The following is a 7,825-nucleotide window of genomic DNA, read 5'->3' as shown; positions in this document are numbered from 1 at the left end:
TCGTCCAACTCATTGAGCTGGAGTTTCCTATGGGCTCCTGACTTATCAAGTGAAAAATTTAGCTGCTTAACAGCCCAATAAGCTCTGTGTTCTAACTCAACAGGTAAGTGACATGCCTTTCCATAAACAAGCCGATAAGGCGACATTCCAATGGGGGTCTTAAACGCAGTACGGTAAGCCCATAAGGCATCAGTAAGCCTAGACGACCAGTCTTTCCGATTAGGATTAACTGTTTTCTCTATATACGTTTTTATCTCCCTATTGGAAACCTCTACCTGACCACTAGTCTGTGGATGATACGGGGTAGCTATCTTATGTGTAATACCATATTTCTTCATCAGAAGTCTAAAAGTCCCATTACAAAAGTGCGACCCTCCATCACTAATTATAGCTCGCGGTGTACCAAAACGTGTGTATATTATTTTTCAAGAACTCAATCACAACCCTATGGTCATTGGTTTTACACGCAACCGCCTCAATCCACTTAGAGACATAGTCTACGGCGACAAGGATGTATAGGTTACCAAAAGAATTAGGAAACGGACCCATAAAGTCAATACCCCACACATCAAAGACCTCAACAATTAAAATAGGGTTCAAGGGCATCATGTTCCTACGAGATGGTTCCTAATTTCTGGCATCGTTCACAAGTAACGCAGTAACTGTGGGAGTCTTTAAACAACGAAGGCCAATAGAATCCACACTGCAATATCTTAGCAGCAGTTTTCTTAGCACTAAAGTGACCTCCACAAGCATGATCATGACAAAAGGAAATAATACTGGACTGGTCACTCTCAGGTATACATCTCCTAATAATCTGGTCTGGACAATACTTAAACAAATAAGGATCATCCCAAAAGAAATGCTTAACCTCAGCTAAAAATCTAGAACGATCTTGTTTACCCCAATGTTGGGGCATTCGACCAGTAACAAGATAGTTCACTATATTCGCATACCAAGGTAATTGGGTAACAAAGAACAATTGTTCATCAGGAAAGCTATCCCTTATAGGAAGGGAATCATCTGGGGAACTAACAACTAGCCTAGACAAGTGATCTGCTACAACATTTTCGGCACCCTTTTTGTCTCTAATGTCTGGAGAAAACTCTTGCAACAACAGAATCCACCTAATCAATCTAGGTTTAGTATCCTTCTTAGACAAAAGATATTTTAAAGCAGCATGATCAGTATATATGATGATCTTAGAACCTAAGAGATAGGGTCTAAACTTGTCTAAGGCAAACACAATGGCTAATAGTTCCTTCTCGGTAGTGGTATAGTTCAACTGGGCATCATTCAGAGTTTTGCTAGCATAGTAAATCACATGAAGTAACTTATTTTCTCGCTGACCTAGCACAACACCAATAGCATAATCTGAAGCATCACACATGATCTCAAAGGGTAGGTTCCAGTTGGGTGCCTGGACTATGGGGGCGGTAGTAAGTAATGACTTAAGCTTCTCAAAAGCCTCTAAACAAGCATCATCAAAAACAAACTTAACATCTTTTGCAAGCAAATTGCAAAGAGGTCTAGACATCAAGCTAAAATCCTTAATGAAACGACGATAAAAACCAGCATGTCCTAAGAATGACCTAATATCTCTTACGGTTTTTGGGACCGGTAAAGTTTTAATAAGGTCAACTTTGGCTCTATCCACTTCTATACCCTTTGAAGATACAATATGCCCTAGAACAATTCCTGAACGAACCATAAAGTGACATTTCTCCCAATTAAGCACTAAATTCTTTTCCTTACACCTAGTCAAAACTAATGACAAATGATGCAAGCACTCATCGAAAGACGAACCAAACACTGAAAAATCATCCATAAAGACCTCCAAAAACCGTTCTACCATGTCAGAAAATATACCATCATGCACGCTGAAAAGTCGCAGGGGCATTACATAGCCCGAAAGGCATGCGTCTATACGCAAAGGTACCAAAGGGACAGGTAAAAGTGGTTTTCTCCTGTCTTCTGGGGAAATAACGATCTGATTATATCCAGAGTAGCCATCTAAAAAGCAATAGTGACTATGTCCAGCTAATCTCTCTAGCATCTGGTCAATGAAGGGAAGGGGAAAGTGGTCCTTCCTAGTGACCTTGTTCAATTTCCTATAGTCAATACAAACACGCCAACCCGTGGTCATTCGGGTCGGGATTAACTCATTGTTATTATTCTGGACTACAGTAATACCAGATTTCTTGGGAACAACCTGAACGGGGCTGACCCACTTACTGTCTGAAATAGGGTAGATAATTCCTGCATCTAATAGCTTAAGAACCTCAGTTCGAACTACTTCTTTCATATTGGGGTTTAGTCGACGTTGCATCTCCCTAGAAGGTTTGGTGTCTTCCTCTAAATAGATCTGATGCATACAAACAGTAGGACTTATACCCTTAATGTCTGCTATGGTCCACCCTAAAGCTTCTTTGTTGTTTTGAATGACGGTTACTAGCCTACTTTCCTGATCTATATCCAAGTCGGAAGAAACAATCACAGGTAAAGTCTCAGACGGGCCTAAAAACACATACTTCAGGGTATCTGGCAATGGTTTTAGGTCCAACTTAGGAGGCTCTTCTAAAGAAGGAACTAGGGTAGACTTAGAAACTGGTAGTGGTTCGAACTTAGGTTTCCATCCATTACTAGTATCTAACAAAGGGGTTGAATCTAACAAAGCATTCACCTCATTAATTACATTATCATCATCAAAATCAATCCCAAAGTGAGCTAGGCATTTTTCTAATGGATCTTCTAACAAAGTGTTTGGTAATGACTCCTCGACTAGTGTTCCTATCATGTTCACCTCTTCTACATTCGAGTCATCTAGTTCAGAGGGTAGCTTACTAATATTAAAAATATTCAGCTCAATAGTCATATTACCAAAAGACAAATTCATAATACCATTTCGACAGTTAATGATCGCATTGGATGTAGCTAAAAACGGGCGACCTAAAATCACTGGTATTTGGTTCTCTGGGTCAGGGACAGGTTGGGTATCTAAGATAACAAAATCCACTGGATAAATAAACTTGTCAACCTCTATGAGAACATCCTCGATCACACCACGAGGAACTTTAACGGACCTATCAGCTAACTGAAGTGTCATCTGGGTAGGTTTCATCTCACCAAGTCCTAGCTTAAGGTACACATGATATGGAAGTAAATTTACACTGGCTCCTAAGTCAAGCAAAGCTTTCTCAACACGGTACTTACCTATTGTACAAGCAATGGTAGGGGACCCTGGGTCTTTATACTTAGGAGTAGTGGTATTCTGAATAATAGAACTCACATGACTAGCTATGAAGGCTTTCTTCTGGACACTGAGCTTACGCTTTCGCGTACACAAGTCCTTAAGGAACTTGGCATAAGAGGGAATCTGCCTAATTGCATCTAATAATGGAAGGTTGATATTAACCTGCTTAAAAACCTCCAATATATCATTAAAGTTGGACTCCCTCTTAGTCGGAACTAGCAGCTGTGGGAATGGGGCTCTGGGAACAAAGCCGGGCTCAACAGGACCCTCATTGGTCTTTGGAGACTCTATCAGTCTCCTCATTTTCTGGCTCAGCAGGGTGAACTACAGCATGTTCACTATCAGGCATGGCGACCTTGTTGTCAACTTTCTTTCCACTCCTAGGGTTGTGACAGCATTCACATGATTGTACGATTTCTCTCCTTTTGGGTTGGGATCAGTACGACTAGGGAACCTTCCATCTTCTCTCTCACTTATGAACTTAGCTATTTGTCCTACTTGAAGTTCTAATTTGGCAAGACTCTGGGAATTATTCTTCAATTCTTGCCTAGTTTCTGTTGAAAGCTCATGTGGTTCTTTGTTAGCATTTCATGGTTATTTGCTAACATAGTGAGAGTATCCTCTAAGGTAGAGATCTTTTTCTCGGAAGTGTTCTGAAACTGGGTTTGACCTGAAGAGTTCTTAAAACCAAAACCTGGGGGAGGCTGAGAATTGCTAGACTGGCCTTGACTCTGGCCTTTAGACCAAGAGAAATTAGGATGGTTTCTCCAACCAGGGTTGTAGGTTTCTGAGTATGGGTCAAACTTCTGACGGTTCTCAAACCTAGATTGTTATAGACAGCATGGGCTTGCTCTTCACTAACCTGACCTTCCCAAAATGAATTATCGGGCTCTATTCCACAACTAGAGACTTGAGAGGCTCTATTAGGTTCAACAAGGGACCTATTTTTAGACTGACCCATTTCTAAAGCTTCTAACCTTCTGGACAAAGCAGCAAACTTAGCATCTGACGCAAAACTCGTATCTACCATATTGGTGCTACTTCTATTGACCAAGAGTCTTTTAGGGGGTTCAACACAAGATTCCCACTGTTGGGATTTTTCAGCGATAGCTCCTAAGAAGGCAAAAGCATCATCAGCATTTTTACTAGTGAACTCACCAGCGCACATAGACTCAACCATGGCTTTGGTCGAATAGTCTAAACCATCATAAATAATCTGTACAAGTTTCATATTATCAAATCCATGGTGAGGACACTGAGATAGGAGATCATTGAATCGCTCTAAAAACCTATAAAGAGACTCTCCCTCTTGTTGAACACTAGCACTAATTTTCTGCCTAACAGCTGCAGTTTTATGCTTAGGGTAGAATTTCATATAGAAGGCAGCGATAAGTTCCTGCCATGTTTCTATGGATTCAGACGGTAGGTTGTTAAGCCAGGTCTTGGCTTTGTCTCTCAAAGAAAAGGGAAACATCTTAAGTTTCAAGACTTCATCGGTAAGGTCCTTTATCCTAATTGTCCCACAGATTTCCTCAAAGTCCCTAATATGAAAATAAGGGTTCTCATCGTCTTTTCCTAAGAATATAGGGATCATCTGAAGAATACTAGGTTTTATCTCGAAATTAGCCGTAGTGGCTGGCAATTTAATGCATGAAGCTCGATTGGTCCTAGTTGGGAACATGTAATCTTTCAAAGTTGCCATCGTTGGCACAACTGGAGTACTAGGAGTACTATCCTCACAAAGAGACAGATTCTCAAAACAGAAGTTTCCAAAAACAGGGCTCTCAAAAGAAGAATCTTCGAGCTCCCTGCTTAAATCAGAAGAACTACTAGGTTTTTCGCTAATCAATCGACCTAGAGTATCTCTTTTCCAAGCCCTAACAAAATCGGGCATACACTAAAAAGAATTCAAAAAGAAATAAAAATCCTAACAGGAAGGTTCTAGCAAACACACAGCAGGCTGACTCGACTTTACCACAGCAAACCTAAAGATTTCTAGCAAACAACAAGCATGATGGCTCCACTTAGATTGTTTCTAGACCAGCTTCTAATCCTTCGAAAGGGAATTCGTTACAATTTAAGCAAACCCCTCTGGAATCAATCCGAGTTAAAGCAAGTTGAATCGAGGCGAGGGAAGCTCAGTGGAGCTTTGATACCCAAAACCTCACCGATTCAATGCGGCGCAGTCACGCATTCAACTCGCAGTAACCGTCAAGAACTTCGAGGTGTGCTTAAAAGAGTAACCAATATTTTTCGAATGATTGTCCTGTTAAGCTCGATACCCTATAGGTCTCTTTCTAGTCCAAATTTTAGGCTTAGGTTCGCTTTAGGTTTCGTTTTCCTAAGGCGGGCAAGAAGGGAGCGGTGATGAAATCCGAACCCTTATCTTATATGGTCCAGTCCTTGCCCTTTACTAGGAATTTAAAAACAGTCCATATTCAAGTCCTCAGCATATATTCACCTTAAGGAGTCCAGTAACCCGCTTGCAGGAGATTCGCGGGTGTTTAGAATTTTACCTCCCGTACCAGACGGGCGAAGAACCGCTGAAGTCGACTCGGGCCACGACTCCTATGCCGTGTGCGAACCCGAGGGGCCGAGACGATATCGTAATCGTCGTCCTTCCCTGCAAACAGTTTATATTTAAGGGTACCCTTCCGTAGGGTTTAAAAATAAAAATAAAAATGTCCCAAAATTAATGTCCAAAGTCCATAAAAAAAAATACAAAAGAAAAGAAAGTCTAAAAAAAAATACAAAAAAAAATGTCTCTCTTTTTTTTTCTCTCTTTTTATCAAAATAAAGAAAATCTTCTTCTTTCGCTCCTTTAGCTTTGCTTTTCGCTCCCAAACTTTAAGTAAATCACCACAAGCTTTGGCAAATTTATCTCTCGCTCCAACTTCAAAAATCTGCAAGGAAACAAAAAAAAAAAAAAACCAAAACGTAAGAAGAACAAATAATAAAAATAATAAAAATCTAAAAAAATGCTAACTAAACACAGGTCCGCGTCGGCGGCGCCAAAAATTTGATGGTTTTTCAAATAGTGATTGTAGTAGTGGTAAAAACTGGGTCTTTTCAGACTTGTGAAGAAAACAATTTTTTATAGATTTAAATTAAACATGCAAATAAATAAAATAGTTCAAACTTTTGGAGAAAAATACCAAGACTAGGATTCCACCATTGATCCATTAATTGATAAACTCTAAATAAAAATCATGCAATTCTATCTTTAAAAATAATTCTAATATTTGCCTCAAATATATTCTTGAAGTAATAGTTGTAATCAACGAGTATAAAACATCAAAAGTATTTAAAACCCAGCATGCTTCATCAAATTAATTCACAACTATTCAATAAGAACTAATATTTCAATTCAATCCCATGCAAATAATCAAATAATAATATTGCAAATAAATAATAAAGTTAGAGTTATACCATAAATAAGGACCAATGGCTTCCTCCGTCGCCTTGGCTAAGGGGTTTAGCTCCTCATATCAAAAACTTGCTCAAAATTGCTTAATAGGTGTTTTTATTGATGAATATGGTGATAAAGAGAAGTTTGCAACGCTGTATAAACGTTACAGCGTGACTGTTACAAAGATGACCACTGCCGTTTATAAACGATACATATATAACGCTGTTGAACTACGACACTTGGGTGTTGAAATAAGTCTGCTGAAGAACGACTGTCTCTGTGAGTCTGTTCTTCGTGTTCTTCAGAAGCTTTAATGGCAGCAGCAGCAGCAGCGTTGTCTCCTCTATAATTGCTTCTCCTCGGCTCTCCTGGACTCTAAACTCTCTCCTAAGGGTTTCTAACTCCCCTTATGATGAAACAACTCTTATATATCCCACAGACCCCAAATATCTCGTATAAATTCCGACTTTTTCTTTCTTTTTCTTCTCTGCGCTGTTGAGAGAATAGTCGCTTCTGTTGAGCTTTTTCACGTGCTGTTAGCTATAAAATAGCTACCAAACTCTTCCCTAGACTTGAATAAGACCATGTACATGTTAATCCAGCGTCAAAGTCCTCCAGAAATCTCTCAAAAATCTCCTGAACTCGAAACAGAGCACGTCTCTCTGTTGAGACTTTGATTACTTCTCCCGGCCATTCCAGCCCAATTCGATCAGCCCAATCACTTGCATAGGGTCTGTTTAGGTCTAACAGGATTATCCAAACTGATTTCCGGTGTTTAATCGCATTAAAACTCCTCCAATAATCGAACCAAAATCTGCCAGACGATGCATGCATTTTCCCGCCAAAATTTGCTTTTAAATTTGAGAAGTTGACCTCCCCTTATCCGTGGCTGGTCTCCCTTTAGCAGATGCCTGGAAATGGGTCACCCCTTAGTAATTAGGTTACCCCTTATCCAAAATCAAGGGTCCGTATAGCAAGTGTCCTCTGGGGCATTTTCCGCACTTTTTTCGGGGTTCCTCCGGGGTATTTCTGGGGTACTTCCGGTACACTTCTGGGGCGCTTCCGGTACACTTCTGGGGCGCTTCCGGTACTCTATCAACGGAGGTCCAAACGCCGCATTTTCAGCCAATTTCGCCGCAAATCCTTATTCTTCTAAAAACACC

This window comes from Papaver somniferum, chromosome 6, assembly GCF_003573695.1.
Source record: "Papaver somniferum cultivar HN1 chromosome 6, ASM357369v1, whole genome shotgun sequence".
NCBI classification, from domain to species: Eukaryota; Viridiplantae; Streptophyta; class Magnoliopsida; order Ranunculales; family Papaveraceae; genus Papaver; species Papaver somniferum.
Note: the sequence above shows the minus strand (reverse complement) of the source record.